Source organism: Orcinus orca, chromosome 8 (assembly GCF_937001465.1).
Source record: "Orcinus orca chromosome 8, mOrcOrc1.1, whole genome shotgun sequence".
Lineage (NCBI taxonomy): Eukaryota > Metazoa > Chordata > Mammalia > Artiodactyla > Delphinidae > Orcinus > Orcinus orca.
In genome coordinates, this window is record NC_064566.1 from 8,908,252 (window position 1) to 8,930,192 (window position 21,941).

Sequence of the window (21,941 nt, forward strand, 5' to 3'; positions counted from 1 at the left end):
CAAGAAAGGGCCCAGAGGACACAATATTCACCAAGGCCATCTATTGAGGGGTATCAGCATCACTAAGAAGTTCAGGGGTGGTTCTCCTCTATGGTGGAGGAGAGGAAGTCACAGAGCTGAGCTACTTAACATGAGATGTATGGGGATGGTACTCCTTGCCCATCCCCATCAAGTAAAACAGAAGAGGTTTAACAGAAGCACTGCTTAACTGCCAGAAGCCAGAAAGCTGTAATTACCATAAGAACGGCAAGATTGGAGGGTTAGCCTTGGGGCCTTGACCCATCAGAGACAGTTGTAGATATAATAAACAATGGTATTCCTAGCGGTAAAATAGATGGGAAGCCAAGGAAGCCAAGAATGCTGCTGAACATCTACAACCTGAAGAAAGAAAGAAGAAAGGAGCAGAAGGCTAAATACAGTCACCACAATAAATAGTAGCCAAGAGGAAGCTTGCACAAGCCTCTTAGCCTCATCCACCAGCAAGAAGAACTACAGTTCTGCAGCCTGTGGAAGGAAAACCACATTCACAGAAAGATAGACAAAATGGAAAGGCAGAGGACTCTGTACCAGATGAAGGAACACGATAAAACTCCAGAAAAACAACTAAATGAAGTGGAGATAGGCAACCTTCCAGAAAAACAATTCAGAATAATGACAGTGAACATGATCCAGGACCTCGGAAAAAGAATGGAGGCAAAGATCAAGAAGAAGCAAGAAATGTTTAAAGAAGACCTAGAAGAATTAAAGAACAAACAAACAGAGATGAACAATACAATAACTGAAATGAAAACTACACTAGAAGGAATCAATAGCAGAATAACTGAGGCAGAAGAACGGATAAGTGACCTGGAAGACAGAATGGTGGAATTCACTGCCGCAGAACAGAATAAAGAAAAAAGAATGAAAAGAAATGAAGACAGCCTAAAAGACCTCTGGGACAACATTAAATGCAACAACATTCGCATTATAGGGGTCCCAGAAGGAGAAGGAGAGAGAAAGGACCCGAGAAAATATTTGAAGAGATTATAGTTGAAAACTTCCCTAACATGGGAAAGGAAAGAGCCACCCAAGTCCAAGAAGTGCAGAGAGTCCCAGGCAGGATAAACCCAAGGAGAAACACGCCAAGACACACAGTAATCAAACTGACAAAAATTAAGTGTAAGGCCAACTGGCCCGAGGCAGGGGAACGCAATCAGACTCACAGGTTGCATCAGACCGAAACTTTCCGGACCACCCAGTTCCAGGAACTGACCTGGGGACTTTCCACCCAGCCCAGCCTTCCCGCCTTTCGAGGGGCGGGACTAACGGTCCCAAGACTGATGCAACCGGCACCAGATATTGCCACGATACCCGAAAAGACCACCAAATAAGGAATACCCTGCGCCCTCCCGGATTCACCACACCCCTTTCCCTTCTTCCCTTATAAATTCTGCCCAAACCCTCGCCCAGGCGCAACTTCTCTGGCCCCTTTCTCTCGGACCAGTGAACCTCGCCCGGGAGCGTACCCAAATAAAGGTTGTTTAAGCTCTCCTCCGTTTTTGGTGCCGTTCCTTACATTTGCTGAAACCCGGGAGGGGTACCAAGCCCCGCGGGTTACCGCGCGGGCCGCTCCTCCCCTCCCCCAGGAGACAACCAGGGAACCTCTACTCATCCACCCAATCCGGCAGAAAACGGGGTAAGTCCCCCTCCCTTGTTCCCTCCGACCCTCAGAGTCCTTGCCCACCGGACTCCCTGTCCTTAATCGCGGCCGCGTCAGGGATTCCTCCGTCCTCTCTCCGGGCCTCGGGCAACTGTGGAGACGGCCCAATTGCCTGACCGCTCTCCGACCCGCCGGGCCTCGGGAGATTGTGGTGACGTCCCAATCGCCTGACCGCCCTCCGACCTGCCGTGAATTGGAGACTGAGACCAGGGACGCCTCTCTCCCTCTCCATTCACTCAGGGACAGACTGGGGGTCATGGGAACCTCACAATCGAAACCAGATCCTAAGACGCCCCTGGGGTGTCTCCTAGCCAATTTTACAGCCCTCGGCTTCTCCCAAGATCTCCGTTGCCGACGGCTTATTTTCTATTCTACTGTGGCCTGGCCACAATATCCTCTAGACAATCAATTCTGAAGGGACTTTCGATTTTAACACCCTCCGTGATCTAGATAATTACTGCCGCAGGACGGGCAAATGGTCCGAGGTCCCCTATGTTAAGACCTTCTCGTATTTATGCTCCCGCCCTTCCCTCTGCATCGATTGTTCCACTTCCCAGATCCTTCTTGCCAAACAGACATCTCCTACATCCAAGCCCCTAATTTCCTTTGATCTCTTGCCTCTCCCCCCTCCAGAGCTCCTCTCCAACCTCCACCCTACCCTGAAGCGGTCTCTCCTCCTCCGGAACCCGCTCCGGCCGCTCGCCCCTCCAACCGCTCCCCCGCCTCCCTCAACGGTTTCTCCTCCCACGCCCCTTGCTTAACCAAATCTCCTCTGCCCTCTGAGGGAGGTAGCAGGAGCGGAAGGATTAGTTAGAGTTCATGTTCCCTCTTCCCTCCAAGATCTCTCTCAAATAGAAAAGCAATTAGGCTCCTTTTCTGCCCACTCTGCCCGCTACATCAAAGAATTTCGCTACCTTTCTCAAGCTTACGATCTGACCTGGCACGATATCTTTGTGATCCTATCTTCTACTCTGGCCCCTGACGAGAGGGAAAGAATTCAAACTGCTGCCCGAAACCATGCAGATCAGGTTCCCCTTACCGACAGCTCCATGCCTGTCGGAGCCACTGCCGTACCTGGCACCGATCCAGGCTGGACTTATCAGGATGGCCAAGATGGCCGTCGTAAACGCGACCTCATGATCCAATGCCTCCTGGCTGGCATGCAGGCTGCTGCTCATAAGGTAGTCAATTTTGAAAAACTAAAAGAGATAACCCAAGAAGCTAACGAAAATCCAGCTATCTTTCTCAATCGCCTTACAGAGGCCTTAACTCTCTACACCCGGCTGGATCCCGACACCCCGACAGGGGCAGCGGTCCTAGCCACCCATTTTATCACCCAATCAGCCCCGGACATCCGAAAGAAATTAAAACGGGCAGAAGACGGCCCTCAGACCCCTATTCGAGATCTGGTAAAGATGGCCTTTAGAGTCTATAATGGCCGTGAGGATTTGGCAGAATCCAGACGACAGGCTCGGACGCACCAGAAGGTGGCCCTCCAAGCCCAAGCTTTTGTAGCCGCCCTAAGGACGGCCATCTCCCATGGATCACAGCATCCACGGGGTCCGCAAAAGGCAACCCCACCAGGGGCCTGCTTCAAATGCGGAAAAGAAGGCCACTGGGCTCGCCAATGTCCCAATCCCCGACCACCTTCTAAGCCCTGTCCCAGCTGCGGGCTAACGGGCCACTGGAAGAGTGACTGCCCTACGACTGGCCCTCCCTCAGCGTCTCCACGAGGGGGGCAGGCCGACCCAACAGCATTAACACTCGAACTGCTGGGACTGGCTGACGACTGACGGCACCCGGACTCGAAGACCCCCCATCACCCTCGCCGAGCCCAGGGTAACGCTACAGGTAGCGGGTAAGTCCATCTCATTTCTGGTGGACACGGGGGCTACCTATTCGGTCCTGCCTACTTATTCCGGGCCAGTTTCTCCTTCCCAGATCTCGGTCATGGGTATTGATGGCAAACCATCCTTCTCACTCCAGACCGGTCCACTCCCATGTCATATCGAAGGACTCCCTTTTACTCATTCCTTCTTAGTCATACCATCCTGCCCAGTTCCTTTGCTAGGCCAAGATGTCCTTTTCCACTTAGGGGCCTCCCTCCAGCTGGTTAGACTTGACCCTAAGGTCCCCTCCTCCCAACTCCTGCTTCCTCTTCTCGGCCTGTCTCTAGAACCCTCCCCCTCCTATTCCCCTCTTCCAATCACACCAAACCCAATCAATCCCCAAGTTTGGGATACTTCTAAGCCCATAATAGCAACACACCATTCCCCCGTCCTCATCCGCCTAAAGGACTCCTCCAAATTTCCATCAAGGCCCCAATTTCCCATCTCTGAGACTCACCTTAGGGGCCTACAACCTATTATCACCAGACTCCTAAACCAGGGACTCCTTATCCCCACTGACTCTCCCTGCAACACCCCCATCCTACCTGTCCGCAAGGCCTCTGGGGATTATCGCCTGGTTCAGGACCTCCGACTAATCAGTGAGGCCATAATTCCTCTCCACCCAGTAGTACCAAACCCATACACCTTGCTCTCCCATATCCCCCCATCCACAACCCACTTTACGGTTCTGGATCTCAAAGATGCCTTTTTCACTATCCCCCTACATCCCGACTCCTATTTCCTCTTCGCCTTTACCTGGACGGATCCGGATACTCATACTTACAGTCAGCTCACCTGGACAGTTCTTCCCCAGGGCTTCCGCGACAGTCCTCACCTCTTCGGTCAGGCGCTGGCACGGGACCTCACTTCCTGCTCCCTTACCCCCAGCACACTCCTTCAATATGTAGATGACCTCCTCCTCTGTAGCCCATCTCTCAGCCTCTCAAGACAACATACTGCAGATCTCCTCAATTACCTTGGCTCTCGCGGTTATCGGGTCTCCCCAGCCAAGGCTCAGTTATCTGTATCTTCTGTAATCTACCTGGGGCTCCACCTTACCCCTACCACAAAAGGTCTAACAGCCGACCGCACCCGGATTATCCGTGAACTCCAGCCTCCGGAAACAGTGGAACAAATTCTCTTCTTTTTGGGCCTTATAGGATTTTTCCGGCACTGGATCCCTAACTTTGCTCTCCTCACTAAACCCTTATATCTAGCCACTAAAGAAACCCCTCAAGGACCCCTCACCTCTCCTTCCGCCATTCGACAGGCCTTTCTCACCCTCCGTAACGCTCTGATATCTTCTCCTTCCCTTTCTCTGCTCAACCCAAATGACCTTTTCACCTTTTTGTGGATGAACGGGCCAGAATAGCCACTGGACTCCTTGCCCAGCCTGTAGGGCCTTCCTACCGCCCCGTGGCTTACCTCTCCAAACAGCTAGACCCAACCATTCGGGGATGGCAACCATGTCTTCGGGCCCTCGCAGCGGCAGCTGAACTCACCAAACATTCAAACTGACTCTGGCCCACCCACTAACCGTGTTTTCCTCCCACCGGCTGGTCGACCTCCTAGGCCACAAGTCTCTCTCCCTCCTGGGCCCCTCCCGCATCCAGGAGTTCCACCTACTGTTCATTGAAAACCCAGCTATTTCTCTTGATCTCTCCCCTCGCCTGAACCTGGCTTCCCTCCTGCCTATCTCTGGCACCGGGGGCTTTCCATCCCATTCCTGCCCTCATGTCATAGAAGCCTTCAAACCACCAAGAGAGGGACTCTTTGACACCCTCTTTCAAATCCGGACCACACTGTCTTTGTGGATGGTAGTTCGATACTCAGTCCTGACTCGGTCCTGACGGATGCCGACGGGCGGCCTACGCGGGAGTAACCATCTCAACCATTATCGAGGCCAACCGCCTCCCAGAAGGGACAACCTCTCAAAGGGCTGAACTGATAGCACTCATGCGGGCCCTCGACCTCTAAGGGCCAAAGGGCCATCTTTCTCCCTATGGTTGCAGGCATTTCCCTCGCCTCCTCTCTCGTTGCTGCGGCCATCGGGGGAGGAGCCCTAACACACAGTGTCTCAACATCCCGTGACCCAGAACAGAAACTCCAGCTAGCCATCGAGGCTTCTGCCGCCTCCATCACCTCCCTCCAGCGCCAGATCACCTCAGTAGCCCGAGTTACCCTCCAAAATCGACGAGCCCTGGATCTCCTGATGGCCAACAAAGGAGGTACCTGCGTCTTCCTACAGGAGGAATGCTGCTATTACATCAATGAAACAGGACTCGTCGAAGACAACGTAAACGCCCTCCATCGCTTAAGAGAAGAACTCCAACGCAAACACCAACAGTCCGCCTCCCCAATTCCCAATTGGTGGCAATCCACCCTCTATACCTGGCTAACACCAATCTTAGGCCCCTTAATTCTCATCTGTATCTTGTTCATGCTTGCTCCCTGTTTTCTTAGGTTCCTTTGCAGGCGCATGGAGGAAGTCTCTCGGGTGGCCACAAACCAAATGCTCCTCGGCCCTTACACGTTGATTCCTACAGAACCCCCCACTGGTCTCCCTTAAGCCTCGGACCTCTGGTCGCCTGACTCCTCTTTCGATGCCCCCATTCAGCAAGAAGTAGCCAGAGATCAGAACGCCGCCCCATTACACAAAAGATGTCGGGATGTAAGGCCAACTGGCCCAAGGCAGGGGTACGCAATCAGACTCACAGGTTGCATCAGACCGAAACTTTCCGGACCACCCAGTTCCAGAAACTGACCTGGAGACTTTCCGGACCAGCCAGTTCCAGGAACTGACCTGGGGACTTTCCACCCAGCCCAGCCTTCCTGCCTTTCGAGGGGCGGGACTAACGGTCCCAAGACTGATGCAACCGGCACCAGATATTGCCACGATACCCGAAAAGACCACCAAATAAGGAATACCCTGCGCCCTCCCGGATTCACCACACCCCTTTCCCTTCTTCCCCTATAAATTCTGCCCAAACCCTCGCCCGGGCGCGACTTCTCTGGCCCCTTTCTCTCGGACCAGTGAACCTCGCCCGGGAGTGCTCCTTAATAAAGCTCACTTGAAGCTTTCCTCTGTTTCGCGATGCCATTTGTTAAGATCCGACCTTACATTAAGGACAAAGAAAAATTATTGAAAGCAACAAGGGAAAAACGACAAATAACATACAAGGGAACTCCCATGTTAACAGCTGATTTCTCAGCAGAAACTCTACAAGCCAGAAAGGAGTGGCATGATATATTTAAAGTGATGAAAGGGAAGAACCTACAACCAAGATTACTCTACCAGGCAAGGATCTCATTCAGATTTGATGGAGAAATCAAAGCTTTACAGACAAGCAAAAGCTAAGAGAATTCAGCACCACCAAACCAGCTCTACAACAAACGCTAAAGGAACTTCTCTAAGTGGGAACACAAAAGAAAAGGACCTACAAAAACAAACCCATAACACTTAAGAAAATGGTAATAGGAACATACATATCAATAATTACCTTAAACGTGAATGGATTAAATGCTCCAACCAAAAGACACAGGCTCACTGAATGGATACAAAACAAGACCCATATATATGCTGTGTACAAGAGACCCACTTCAGGGCTTCCCTGGTGGCGCAGTGGTTGGGAGTCCACCTGCCAATGCGGGGGGCACAGGTTTGTGCCCCGGTCCAGGAGGATCCCACATGCCCGTGAGCCATGGCCGCTGAGCCTGTGCTCCGCAACTGGAGAGGCCACCGCAGTGAGAGGCCCACATACCGCAAAAAAAAAAGAGACCCACTTCAGACCTAGGGACACATACAGACTGAAAGTGAGGGGATGGAAAAAGATATCCCATGCAAATGGAAATCAAAAGAAAGCTGGGGTAGCAATACTCATATCAGATAAAATAGACTAAAATAAAGAATGTTACAAGAGACAAGGAAGGGCACTACATAATGATCAACGGACCAATCCAAGAAGAAGATATAACAATTATATATATATATGCACTCAACATAGGAGCACCTCAATACATAAGGCAACTGCTAACAGTCATAAAAGAGGAAATCAACAGTAACACAATAATAGAGGAGGACAATAAAACCTCACTTACACCAATGGACAGATCTTCCAGACAGAAAATTAATAAGAAAACACAAGCTTTAAATGACACAAGAGACCAGAGAGATTTAATTGATATTTATAGGACATTCCACCCAAAAACAGCAGATTACACTTTCTTCTCAAGTGCACATGGAACATTTTCCAGGATAGATCACATCTTGGGTCACAAATCAAGCCTTGGTAAATTTAAGAAAATTGAAATCATATCAAGCATCTTTTCTGACCACAACACTATGAGATTAGAAATCAATTAAAGGGAAAAAAATGTAAAAGACACAAACACATGGAGGCTAAACAATATGTTACTAAACAACCAAGAGATCACTGAAGAAATCAAAGAGGAAATCAAAAAATACCTAGAGACAAATGACAACGAAAACACAACAATCCCAAACCTACGGGATGCAGCAAAAGCAGTTCTAAGAGGAAGTTTATAGCCATACAAGCCTACCTCAAGAAACAAGAAAAATCTCAAATAAACAATCTAACCTTACACCTAAAAGAACTAGAGAAAGAACAAACAAAACCCAAAGTTAGAAGAAGGAAAGAAATCATAAAGATCAGACCAGAAATAAATGAAATAGAAACAAAGAAAACAGCAAAGATGAAGAAAACTAAAAGCTGGTTCTTTGAGAAGATAAACAAAATTGATAAGCCATTAGCCAGATTCATCAAGAAAGAGAGGTAGAGGACTCAAATCAATAAAATTAGAAATGAAAAAGGAGAAGTTACAACAGACACTGCAGAAATACAAGGCATCCTAAGAGACTACTACAAGCAACTCTATGCCAATAAAATGAACAACCTGAAAGAAATGGACAAATTCTTAAAAAGGTATAACCTTCCAAGACTGAAGTAGGAAGAAATAGAAAATATGAACAGACCAATCACAAGTAATGAAATTGAAACTGAAACTGTGATTAAAAATCTTCCAACAAACAAAAGTCCAGGACCAGATGGCTTCACAGGTGAATTCTATCAAACATTTAGAGAAGAGCTAACACCCATCCTTCTCAAACTCGTCCAAAAAATTGCAGAGGAAGGAACACTCCCAAACTCATTCTATGAGGCCACCATCACCCTGATACCAAAACCAAAGATACTACAAAAAAAGAAAATTATAAACCAATATCACTGATGAATATAGATGCAAAAATCCTCAACAAAATACTAGCAAACAGAATCCAACAACACATTAAAAGGATCAAGTGGGGTTTTATCCCAGGGATGCAAGGATTCTTCAATATACGCAAATCAATCAATGTGATACATTAACAAAGTGAAGAATAAAAGCCACATGACCATCTCAATAGATGCAGAAAAAGCTTTTGACAAAATTCAACACCCATTTATGATGAAAACTCTCCAGGTCTTCCCTGGTGGCGCAGTGGTTGAGAGTCCGCCTGCCGATGCAGGGGACACGGGTTCGTGCCCTGGTCCGGGAAGATCCCACATGCCGCAGAAAGGCTGGGCCCGTGAAACATGGCCGCTGAGCCTGCGCGTCCAGAGTCTATGCTCCACAACGGGAGAGGCCACAACAGTGAGAGGCCCATGTACCGCAAAAAAAAAAAAAAAAAAAATCTCTCCAGAAAGTGGACATAGAGGGAACCTACCTCAACATAATAAAGACCATATACGACAAACCCACAGCAAACATCATTCTCAATGGTGAAAAACTGAAAGCATTTCCTCTAAGATCAGGACAAGGATGTCCACTCTCACCGCTATTATTCAACATAGTTTTGGAAGTCCTAGCCACGGCAATCAGAGAAGAAAAAGAAATAAAAAGAATACAAATTGGAAAAGAAGAAGTAAAACTCACTATTTGTACATAACATGATACTATACATAGAGAATCCTAAAGATGCCACCAGAAAACTACTAGAGCTAATCAATGAATTTGGTAAAGTTGCAGGATACAAAATTAATGCACAGACATCTTTTGCATTCCTATACACTAACAACGAAAAATCAGAAAGAGAAATTAAGGAAACAATCCCATTCACCATTGCAACAAAAACAATAAAATACCTAGGAATAAACCTAGTAAGGAGGTAAAAGACCTGTACTCAGAACATTTTAAGATACTGATGAAAGAAATCAAAGATGACACAAACAGGTGGAGAGATATACCATGTTTTTGGATTGGAAGAATCAATATTGTGAAAATGACTATACTACCCAAAGCAATCTACAGATTCAATGCAATCCCTATCAAATTACCAGTGGCATATTTTTACAGAACTAGAACAAAAAAATCTTAAAATTTGTATGGAGACACAAAAGACCCCGAATAGCTAAAGCAGTCTTGAGGGAAAAAAAACGGAGCTGGAGGAATCAGACTCCCTGACTTCAGACTATACTACAAAGCTACAATAATTAAGACAATGTGGTACTGGCACAAAAACAGAAATATAGATCAACGGAACAGTATAGAAAGCCCAGAGATAAACCCACACACCTATGGTCAACTAATCTATGACAAAGGAGGCAAGGATATACACTGGAGAAAAGACAGTCTCTTCAATAAGTGGTGCTGGGAAAACAGGACAACTACATGTAAAAGAATGAAATTAGAGTACTCCCTAACACCATAAACAAAAATAAACTCAAAATGGATTAGAGACCTAATGGACTGGAGACTGGACACTATAAAACCTTTACAGGAAAACATAGAAAGAACACTGTTTGACATAAATCACAGCAAGATCTTTTCTGATCCACCTCCTAGAGTAATGGAAATAAAAACAAAAATAAACAAATTGGGGGGCTTCCCTGGTGGCGCAGTGGTTGAGAGTCCGCCAGCCGATGCAGGGGACGCGGGTTTGTGCCCCGGTCCGGGAAGATCCCGCATGCCGCAGAGCTGCTGGGCCCGTGAGCCATGGCTGCTGAGCCTGCGCGTCCAGAGCCTGTGCTCCGCAACGGGAGAGGCTGCAGCAGTGAGAGGCCCACATACCGAAAAAAATAAATAAATAAATAAAAATAATAAACAAATGGGACCTAATGAAACTTCAAAGCTTTTCACAGCAAAGGAAACTACAAACAAGACAAAAAGACAACCCTCAGAATGGGAGAAAATATTTGCAAATGAATCAATGGACAAAGGATTAATCTCCAAAATATATAAACAGCTCATGCAGTTCAATATTAAAAAAACAACCCAATCAAAAAATGGGCAGAAGACCTAATAGACATTTCTCCAAAGAAGACATACAGATGGCCAAAAAACACATGAAAAGCTGCTCAACATCACTAATTATTAGAGAAATGCAAATCAAAACTACAATGATGTATCACCTCACACCAGTTAGAATGGGCATCATCAGAAAATCTACAAACAACAAATTCTGGAGAGGGTGTGGAGAAATTGGAACCCTCTTGTACTGTTGGTGGGAATGTAAATTGATACAGCCACTATGGAGAACAGTATGGAGGTTCCTTAAAAAACTAAAAATAGAATTACCATATGACCCAGCAATCCCACTACTGGGCATATACCCAGAGAAAACCATAATTCAAAAAGACACATGCACCCCAATGTTCACTGCAGCACTATTCACAATAGCCAGGTCACGGAAGCAACGTAAATGCCCATCGACAGACGATTGGAGAAAGATGTGGTACGTATGGAATATTAATGGAATATTACTCAGCCATAAAAAGGAACGAAATTGGGTCATTTGTAGAGATGTGGATGGATCTAGAGACTGTCATACAGAGTGAAGTAAGTCAGAAGGAGAAGAACAAATATCATATATTGACGCATATGTGTGGAACCTAGAAAAACGGTACAGATGAACCAGTTTGCAGGGCAGAAGTTTTGACACAGATGTAGAAAACAAACATATGGACACGTATGGAAACGTATGGACACCAAGGGGGGGAAAGTGGCGTGGGGAGTGGTGGTGGTTGGATGAATTGGGAGATTGGGATTGACTTATACACACTAATATGTATAAAATAGATAACTATAAGAACCTGCTGTGTAAATAAATAAATAAAATAAAAAATTTTAAATAAAATAAATGGTGCCAAAATCTCTTCCTTAGTTCCTGGATCTGAGCCAATTTTCACATCCAAAACCAAGTCCCTAGAGGAAGGATCATGAAACTATAATGACTCTCCCAGTTCTTCCCAAAAGGGAACTCATCATCTATTCAGATGACTATACATTTGGAAAAGGAGAATATGCAAATATTTTCAGCATTTTAGACACAGGATCTGAGCTGACACTGATGCCTAGAGACCCAAAGCATCATCATGATTCCCATCAGAAGAGGTAATTTCTTCAGTCCCCAAGTGTTTAGTGGAACTAATATACTCATGAGTTGGTATAACCTCTACTTTGGGTCCTTAGTGTAAGAGAGAAGAGCTATCATAGTGGGAAAGGCAATGTAGAAATCTCTGAAACTCCCCCACTCTTCAGCCATGATAGTAAATAAAAAGAAATGACCATATCCTAGGGAGTAAGGGGAGAGGGACAGAGATTAGTGCCACCATAAAAGACAGAAAGGATGTGTGGATGGTGCCTATCTTATCCACTCCTAGAAATAAAGCTCCCACCTATACACCAGATGACATGGTAAGTTGCCAACTTTGAGTGCAACCCAGAGTAGGAAAGGGCTCTGCAGCAGGTCCAAGCTGCAATGCACGAAGCCCTGCCATTTAGGACATAACATCCAAGAGACCTAAGAGGGTGGAAAATCATGCAGTGTGGAGCCTATGGCAAGCCCCAATGGGCAAAGCAGGGGCTTGAAATTCTAGAGCAAGGCCAGGCTGTCCACAGCAGACAAATACATGCCTTTTGAGAAAAAACTCTCAGCCTGTTATTGCAATACTTCATTATGAAACACTAAGTAACCATGAAATGCTCCCATTATGAGTTGGTTGTCAGACTTGCTCCCATTACGAGTTATGAGTTATGTCAGAACTGCTGCCATTATAAGTTGGACCTGTTAAGTCAAAGAGTCAGACCAGACCAGCAGCAGTCTTTCAAAAGATAGAAATGGTACCTTCAGAATCAAGACTAAGCAGAACCAGAGGACACAAGCAAACTGCATGAGCAGGTAGCCCAGACCTCTTGCTATCCACCATACATCTAAAAGCATCCCCACCCCTTGTGCAAAAGAACCCATAGTCATAAGGAATGTCTTGTATAACCTGCTAAGGGAGGAAGTAAAAGCCCAAGCATGATTTACAGATGGGTTAACTTATGAGTGCCAACTGAAAATGGATGACAGTCACATTCAGAAGTGGTCTTGAAAGACAGTGGAGACAGAAAATCTGCCAGCTATACACCTGATGATCCACCTTGTGTAGAAGGAGAAATAGCCCAAGGTGAGAATATATACACATTCTACATTCTAGGTCAATGGCCAATGGCCTGGCCATCTGATTAGAGGACTGGAAGGAAAAGGACTAGAAGATCAAAGGCAATGAGGTCTGGGGCAGAGAATGGTGATGGACATATGGGAGAGTGCACAAAGCCAAAGATTTCTGCATCACACATTAATGTCCACCAAAAAGAATCCACCATGAAAGAAGCACTAAACCACCAAACAGACAAAATGACTTGGCCTTCATCAGAAAGCATAAGATGAACCCAGGATTCTAATTTCAGGCATCCTCTTAGCCAATACAATGATTTACAAACAAAACATGTGAATTTCTATTTATATTTCATCCTTTGAAAAATTTTCTACCTTTTCAAATAATTGATAATGTACATAAAATATAATTTACCCTAAAAAATCGTCACATATTAGGGTGTTCGAGTTTCTTTTGTTTTTTGGGGGGTTTTTTTGGCTGCGCTGTGCAGCTTGCGGGATCCTAGCTGTCGGAGCAGGGATTGAACCCAGGCCCTCAGCAGCGAAAGCGCAGAGTCCCAACCACTGGACTGCCAGGGAATTCCCTCTAGCTTTTTTCTTAACTGATAGGGAGCAATCAAAAAAGTTTGGTGACCACTGCTATATTCTGCCATTACATAAAGTAATTACTGGTTGTTGAATTAACAGATATACTTGTTAGCCTAATTCTGGACTACTTCATATGGTTTATAGTACCTCTTACAAGTCCATAACCATAGTTTATAATGCTTATTCTTTCTAAGGGAAACATAATTTCACCAAAGTTATAGCTAACAAATCTCTTGTTTAACAACTAAATATCCCCAAAGGGGTACACTACTCCTAGAAGTACTGCAATGCCAGGTTGATGCATGGAGCTGACAAAACAAGCTCCTATTCTATCTCCTTGTTCCAAAACTCAATGTAATACATTGTCCTCAGGTAAAGGACATAGATACTAAACTGATAAGAACAGATACCACACTTCATCTTAGCCAAAAGGCCTAGAATTGATATTATCTGTATTAACTCCCCATCATCTCTTCCTGTCCCAAACTTTCCTCACTCAGGTCCACAAACACAGCTTGTAAGCATGTCCTTACAACCATCAACATCCTCATCTTCCCCAGAGACCAGGAAATTCTGTTATCAAATAACTTAAGTTACTGTCTTATCTCCCAGTTCCTGGCAAAGAACTAGTTATTTGCATACCTCCTCATCCATTAAGTGAGGCAGTGCCTCTTGCTGCCAGGTGGGGGCAGGGTTGCTCTCTGGGCAAAATCACCAGACCTCTCTAAGCACCTCATTTGATAAGAAGGGTTATCAATGAATTAGGGCTAGAAAAAGATCATTCAAAAATTTATAGGGATAAATTAGTATATATTGGGTCCTACTTTGTGTCCTCTACTCTGCTAGGCAATAGGGATACAATGATGATTTACACAGACATGATCTCTAAACTCAGGGAGTTTATGGTGGGCAGGCAGAGCGGATCTGTCTTGGGGAGGGAGTGGCAGTAAGGAAAGGGGCAAAGGGGTCTCAATGGCCATAATGATGATCTGGACGATAACCTAAAGACTATGGAGGGGCACTGAAGAGTTATGAACTGAGACATGAGACTGGACCAAATATTTTATATAGAAAGATCACTCCAGCTTCAAGATGGAGAATGGACTAAAGAAAGGAAACCAGGGTCAGGGAGTCAGATTAAGTCTGTTGTAAAAACCTTGGGGTCAAAGGCCTCAATTAGGGTAGTGGCAGTGGGGGAGCTTGGACAATTGAGTGAAACAGGAGAAGCAGGTTGAATTCAATCTGGAAAAGTTAAGAAGTTTGTGGACCACGTGACAATGTTCAACCAGAAGGCAACTGGATGCACAGCTCTGAAGCTCAGGAGAAAGATCGTGGGCTGGAGCTACAGGCATAACGGTGGTCATTAAAATCACGGGAGTGGATAAGGTGGCCCAGGCAGAGTAAGTAAAAAGTTGGGCCTAATACATAACTGGAGGAACATTAATGTTTGAGGAATGGGCCAGAAGATGTACCTCAAAGGATCAGGAAGAAGTTAGCAGAAACATAAGAGGAAGGCTAGGAGAGGGCAGTGTCCCAAGCACTGTGGAAACAGTGTTTTAAGAAATAGGAAATGGGTCAATAGGGTAAGGTGCTGCTGGGAGATCAAGTAGGATGACTGAAGTGTCTTAAGAAGTGGGCAGCAACTGTGTGAACAAGTGCTTCTTAAACCTTAGCTTGCATACAGATCACCTGGGGATCTTGTGTAAATGCAAATGCTAATTCATTTGGCATGTGAAAAGACCTGAGATTAGCATTTCTAACAGGCTCCCAGGTAATGCAGGTGTAGCCAGCTCTTTAAAGGTAAAGACATTTGCTGGAAAGAGGAAGCAAGATACGATGCTAGCCAGAGGGAGGCATGGTGTTAGAGCCACACTAGCACACTGTCTAAAGCTCCAATTCGGGAGTCAGACCTCCTGAATTTAAATTCTGACTCTCAGTAAATATTTTCTGAATAAATAAATAAATGGATCAACAAAAGACAGTGTACCACAGGGGTTGTTAAAGTATAATTTTTAAAAATGAAAACATGACTCATAAAAATATAAAGTAAACACATGTCAAAGATTTTATTCAACCTATTAATTAATAAGAGAATGAATAAGATTTAAAACTGGTTCAATAGAGAATTCTAGAAAAAGAGTATCATCAGTCAAGAGTCCAGGCAAGGGCTTCCCTGGTGGCGCAGTTGTTGACAGTCCGCCTGCCGATGCAGGGGACACGGGTTCGTGCCCCGGTCCGGGAAGATCCCACATGCCGCGGAGCGGCTGGGCCCGTGAGCCGTGGCCGCTGAGCCTGCGCGTCCGGAGCCTGTGCTCCGCAACGGGAGGGGCCACGACGGTGACAGGCCCGCGTACCGCAAAAAAACAAACAAACAAACAAACAAACAAAAAATCACCTAATGTCTTACAAGGCAAACTTATCAAATTGTAAAATATCCAAAGCGATAGTAAAAAGGACATCAGGGGCTTCCCTGGTGGCGCAGTGGTTGAGAGTCCGCCTGCCGATGCAGGGGACACGGGTTCATGCCCCAGCCTGGGAAGATCCCACATGCCGCGAAATGGCTGGGCCTGTGAGCCATGGCCGCTGGGCCTGCGTGTCCGGAGCCTGTGCTCCGCAACGGGAGAGGCCACAACAGTGAGAGGCCCGCGTACCGCAAAAAAAAAAAAGAGTCCAGGCAAGAATGATATGAATTTGCATTCTAATACATAGATATAAAATCACCTAATGTCTTACAAGGCAAACTTATCAAATTGTAAAATACCCAAAGCAATAGTAAAAAGGACATCAAACAAAGGTACACACCCCCTGGAAAACCAGATAATCCCCAAGCTAGGTGGGCCTGCTCTCCGTCAAAAGGACACCTAGTAATAACTTTTGCCTATTTCCAAGTTTTGGATAATTTTTCTTAACAGGGTCAAAAGTAGAGACTGGATTTGAATAACAGCTCTGCCACACTAGCTATACTATCCTTGGATAAGTAACTTATATAAAACTCAGTTTTCTTTTTTCACAGAACTAGAACAAAAAATTTCACAATTTGTATGGAAACACAAAAGACCCCGAATAGCCAAAGCAATCTTGAGAACGAAAAACGGAGCTGGAGGAATCAGGCTCCCTGACTTCAGACTATACTACAAAGCTACAGTAATCAAGACAGTATGGTACTGGCACAAAAACAGAAAGATAGATCAATGGAACAGGATAGAAGGCCCAGAGATAAACCCACACACATATGGACACCTTATCTTTGATAAAGGTGGCAGGAATGTACAGTGGAGAAAGGACAGCCTCTTCAATAAGTGGTTCTGGGAAAACTGGACAGGTACATGTAAAAGTATGAGATTAGATCACTCCCTAACACCATACACAAAAATAAGCTCAAAACGGATTAAAGTCCTAAATGTAAGGCCAGAAACTATCAAACTCTTAGAGGAAAACATAGGCAGAACACTCTATGACATAAATCACAGCAAGATCCTTTCTGACCCACCTCCTAGAGAAAAGGAAATAAAAACAAAAATAAACAAATGGGACCTAATGAAACTTCAAAGCTTTTGTACAGCAAAGGAAACCATAAACAAGACCAAAAGACAACCCTCAGAATGGGAGAAAATATTTGCAAATGAAGCAACTGACAAAGGATTAATCTCCAAAATTTACAAGCAGCTCATGCAGCTCAATAACAAAAAAACAAACAACCCAATCCAAAAATGGGCAGAAGACCTAAACAGACATTTCTCCAAAGAAGATATACAGACTGCCAACAAACACATGAAAGAATGTTCAACATTATTAATCATTAGAGAAATGCAAACCAGAACTACAATGAGATATCATCTCACACCAGTCAGAATGGCCATGATCAAAAAATCTAGAAACAATAAATGCTGGAGAGGGTGTGAAGAAAAGGGAACACTCTTGTACTGCTGGTGGGAATGTGAATTGGTTCAGCCACTATGGAGAACAGTATGGAGGTTCCTTAAAGAACTACAAATAGAACTACCATATGACCCAGCAATCCCACTACTGGGCATATACCCTAAGAAAACCAAAATTCAAAAAGAGTCATGTACCAAAATGTTCATTGCAGCTCTATTTACAATAGCCCGGAGATGGAAGCAACCTAAGTGCCCATCATCGGATGAATGGATAAAGAAGATGTGGCACATATATACAATGGAATATTACTCAGCCATAAAAAGAAACGAAATTGAGCTATTTGTAATGAGGTGGATAGACCTAGAGTCTGTCATACAGAGTGAAGTAAGTCAGAAAGAAAAAGACAAAATACCGTATGCTAACACATATATATGGAATTTAAGGGAAAAAATGTCATGAAGAACCTAGGGGTAAGACAGGAATAAAGACACAGACCTACTGGAGAACGGACTTGAGGATATGGGGAGGGGGAAGGGTGAGCTGTGACAGGGCGAGAGAGAGGCATGGACACATATACACTAACAAAGGTAGGTAGCTAGTGGGAAGCAGCCGCATGGCACAGGGATATCGGCTCGGTGCTTTGTGACCGCCTGGAGGGGTGGGATAGGGAGGGTGGAAGGGAGGGAGACGCAAGAGGGAAGAGATATGGGAACATATGTATATGTATAACTGATTCACTTTGTTATAAAGCAGAAACTAACACACCATTGTAAAGCAATTATACCCCAATAAAGATGTTATAAAAACAACAACAACAACAACTCAGTTTTCTTATCTGTAAAAAGGGGATGGTAACCATAAAAACTACTATTTTTTGAATTGAGGTAATATATATAAAGCACTTAGTACAGTGCCTGGAAGGTGTCATGGAAAGCACTTAATAGATGTTAACACCCTCCACCAATTGTTTCACCTTGTTTATCTCATTTCCCATTACTTGACACCCCAGCCTTTTTGCACCATTCTAGCAAATATGTTTACACACACATGCACACATTTCACTTAATTTGACTACTACATTCTTCACTTGTGCAACATCCTCTTTTAACCTTATTATTCAAAGGAAAAAATGTCCAGCATTCACTTATTTCATGGGTAATGAAACTTGCATTATTTCCACCAAACTTCACCTTGACGTATATAATACCTCCCCAGTTATGTTTTAAAAATCCTAACCACAACCTATAAATCAGTAAGCACAGTCCAGTGCTGCAGTCCTACTTGGAGCATTCTACCTCATATGGCTCTCTCCTCCATTTCTTTCAGAGTTCTGCACAAATGTCCCTCTCTGAGTGAAATGACAATTCCTCCCCCTCTGCCCCAGCACTCCCTCTCTCCTTCCCTACTTAATTTTCACCATAGCTTTGTTTTTTTGTTTTGTTTTGTTTTTTGTTTTTGGCCGCACCTCACGGCATGCAGGATCTTATTTCCCCAACCAGGGATCGAACCTGTGCCCCGTGCAGTGGAAGTGCTGAGTTTTAACCACTGGACCACCAGGGAAGTCCAATTTTCACCACAGCATTTAACTGCACTTGACATATTATTTGTCTGTGTTTTCCACCAGAATATAAGCTCCAAGGGAGCATAAGGGGACTGTCTGCTTTGTTCCCTGTTGTATCTCCTGTGCCTTGTAGATGCTCAACAGATAAATAATATTGGTAGACTAAACGTTAAGCGAAGGTTGCGCCCGTGATCTCCAACTCCCAAGAACATTGGTTTTTTTTTTTTTTTTTTTGGTGCTTAAGCCCCTCAACCCACTTACAGCTTCCAAAAAGAATATCCAGTTTTTGACATCCCCCCCTTTCTAGTGGATTCTATATCACTACAAAAGATGCTGAAAATTCACACTCTTGTGCACAGGCATATTTTGATTGGCTCATAGAAAATGCTTAAAATTTTTAAGTTAGATGCCAACATTTTATTATTTTTTTTGTTTTTTGGGGTTTTTTTGGCCGCATCACATGGCACGTGGCATCTTAGTTCCCCAACTAGGGATCAAACCCACGCCCCCTGCATTGGAAGTGCAGAGTCTTAACCACTGGACCGCCAGGGAAGTCCCGATGATGCCAACTTTTTCAATGGGCAAATTAATAAACAATTCTGGATTTCTGGATTCTCTTGATCAGATTTTTCAGAGAACAGTATTCTAGGAAGGCAACAATCTGCTGGAGCTAAGACAGAGCTATCTAGATCGCCAGAGTCCCCACCCGGTTCCTACGGCTTACTGTATTACCTATATTCCTGTAGGTATGAGTTGAAGACTTCTGATGGAAATCCTCTCCTATTTCCCTTTCATTACACTTGTTAGTACAGAATCCACTTACCTGCTGCTTAAACTACTGTGACAATCTAATTAATGTCCTTATCTCATCTTAGCCCTCAATTTCTAATCACCTCCCTACTCAAAAACTTTCACTGTTTATTTTTATCTATAGTTCAAATTATTTAGCTTTGCATTCCAGGCCCCCCTCATCCGGTCTTCCCCAGGAAATCTTTTCCAATTTTATATTCTGATTCCCCTTCAGCCCATCTTTCATGAACTATATTCATACACTTCCTTTTCCAGCTCCAATCCTGTTGCTCAAATTGTTTCTTTAACTTGAATTCCCTCCCTGGTTCTGTTTATCTAACCTTCAAGGCCCAGGCACTCCATAAAGCATCCCCCAATTCCCATGCCCACACACAACCTCCCTAGACCTATCTGCCTGCTCTGGACCTTCTGAATTCTCCATAACTTATCTGTTCCATTTTCTGTACATTTTGTTACAACTTTCCAATCATGTACTTGCACAAGCACTTAATAGTTATTGAATAAATGAATTTATTCCATCTATAATAACTTTGTTCATACTGGAATTCTTTCAACACTTGTTTTGTCACTTGTGTTACGCTGGGACATGCATGAGGACAACACTGCCCCCAAAGGAGTGAAAATGGATTCCTGCAGAGTAGGGAGAGGGCAAAAAACCCTAGATATTAAAAAAAAAGAAAAAAAAAAAAGGTTTCTGGCCCTCCAAAGGTCCGTGGAACATAAACAGACATACAGTATATCAGTGTTATTACAACTTCATGGTTGGGATTAGAGGGGAAAATGTCTTTTTAAGGCTCCTGGAGAGGGGAAGACAACAATGAAAACAATTGAGAAACAGTATCCAGGGACCATGCTATTTGTTTCCTGTGTATTTGCTTGCCCCCCCAAATTCCCAGAGAAGAGCGAGGACAGCAGTAAAGCAGAGTGATCAACAGTGCAGGCTCTCGGGCTTCCCTGGTGGCGCAGTGGTTAAGAATCCGCCTGCCAACCCAGGGGACATGGGTTCGAGCCCTGGCCCGGGAAGATTCCACATGCTACGGAGCAACTAAGCCTGTGCGCTACAATTACTGAGCCTGCGCTCTAGAGCCTGCGAGCCACAACTACTGAGCCCATGTGCCTAGAGCCTGTGCTCCTCAACAAGAGAAACCACCGCAATGACACCACCACAAACGATTAATAAATTGATGCTGGTTGGCCTCAATAACAAGTGTATACAGGTGACTGGAACTGCCTCGCCAATCAGGCGGGAGCTGTAGGCTGCCCTGCAAGAGGTCTTTACACCTAGATTCCCTCATCTATAAAATGCGTGTACTGTATCAACCTCTCTTTTGGGATCTGGAGAACTGAAATATAATCAATTCACGTAATGTGCTTAAAGCGGCACTTTAAATATCAGCTAATATTAGCCCTACTGCAAGCCAAGCTCCTAGTAAAATCGGACTGGACAGCAGGACAGAGGTGGCCAGTTAGAGAAAACATCCTAAGGCTGTTATAAAATTTCAAAAGCACCTACGGCCTGATTCACTTTCCCGAAACGGCTCCACGCAAGGGCCCTCCACTCGAGCTCGGCCCGGGGCCTAGTAGTACCTGAGTCGCCCCCCATGCTGGGACCCTGAGGACCAGACCCAGAATGCTCGCTGGGCGGCTGGCGTGGAACCGAGACGACGCCGGCCGAGGGTTCATGAGGTTCGCGGTCCATCATGTCGGACCCTGCACGCGGGTTTAAGGTGTGTGTGCGCAAGAGGGGGGGGGGTCTCAGGGAAGGGAGAGGGGGCAGGCAGCTGTGACCGAGACGGGGCGTCAGTCCAGGATCCCCGGGAAACCGGGAACTCGCCGCCTCAGTCCCACAGTTAGCCGCAGTAGAGTCCCCGCCCCGGCACGGTACGCGCGCCTGCACAACCCCTAAGGCGCATGCGCACCGCTTTCGCGCCGTCGCGTCAGGGAACGCACAGCCTCCCCCTCCCACCCGACCCGGGCTTCCTCTGGAAATCTTTACCCACGAGCCACCAGGCTCGCACGCCCTCTCTTTCTGCGCTTGCGCCTGTCATAGTCCCGCCCCCAAATCCCGTGGACCTCTGC

At 45.3% G+C, this 21,941-nt stretch overlaps 1 long non-coding RNA gene and 1 other non-coding gene across 2 annotated transcripts; both read right to left on the minus strand.

Moving 5' to 3' along the window:
• Positions 1–13,869: 13,869 nt before the first annotated feature.
• Positions 13,870–14,057, minus strand: LOC117199086 (U2 spliceosomal RNA). The gene has a single exon (XR_004480282.1). It is a non-coding gene; the product is annotated as a U2 spliceosomal RNA (small nuclear RNA).
• Positions 14,058–20,348: 6,291 nt separating this feature from the next.
• LOC117198433 (uncharacterized) lies at positions 20,349–21,896 on the minus strand. Its single transcript, XR_004479602.2, has 2 exons — positions 21,450–21,896; positions 20,349–20,659 (listed from the first exon to the last, which is right to left on the minus strand). It is a non-coding gene; the product is annotated as an uncharacterized LOC117198433 (long non-coding RNA).
• Positions 21,897–21,941: the final 45 nt, after the last annotated feature.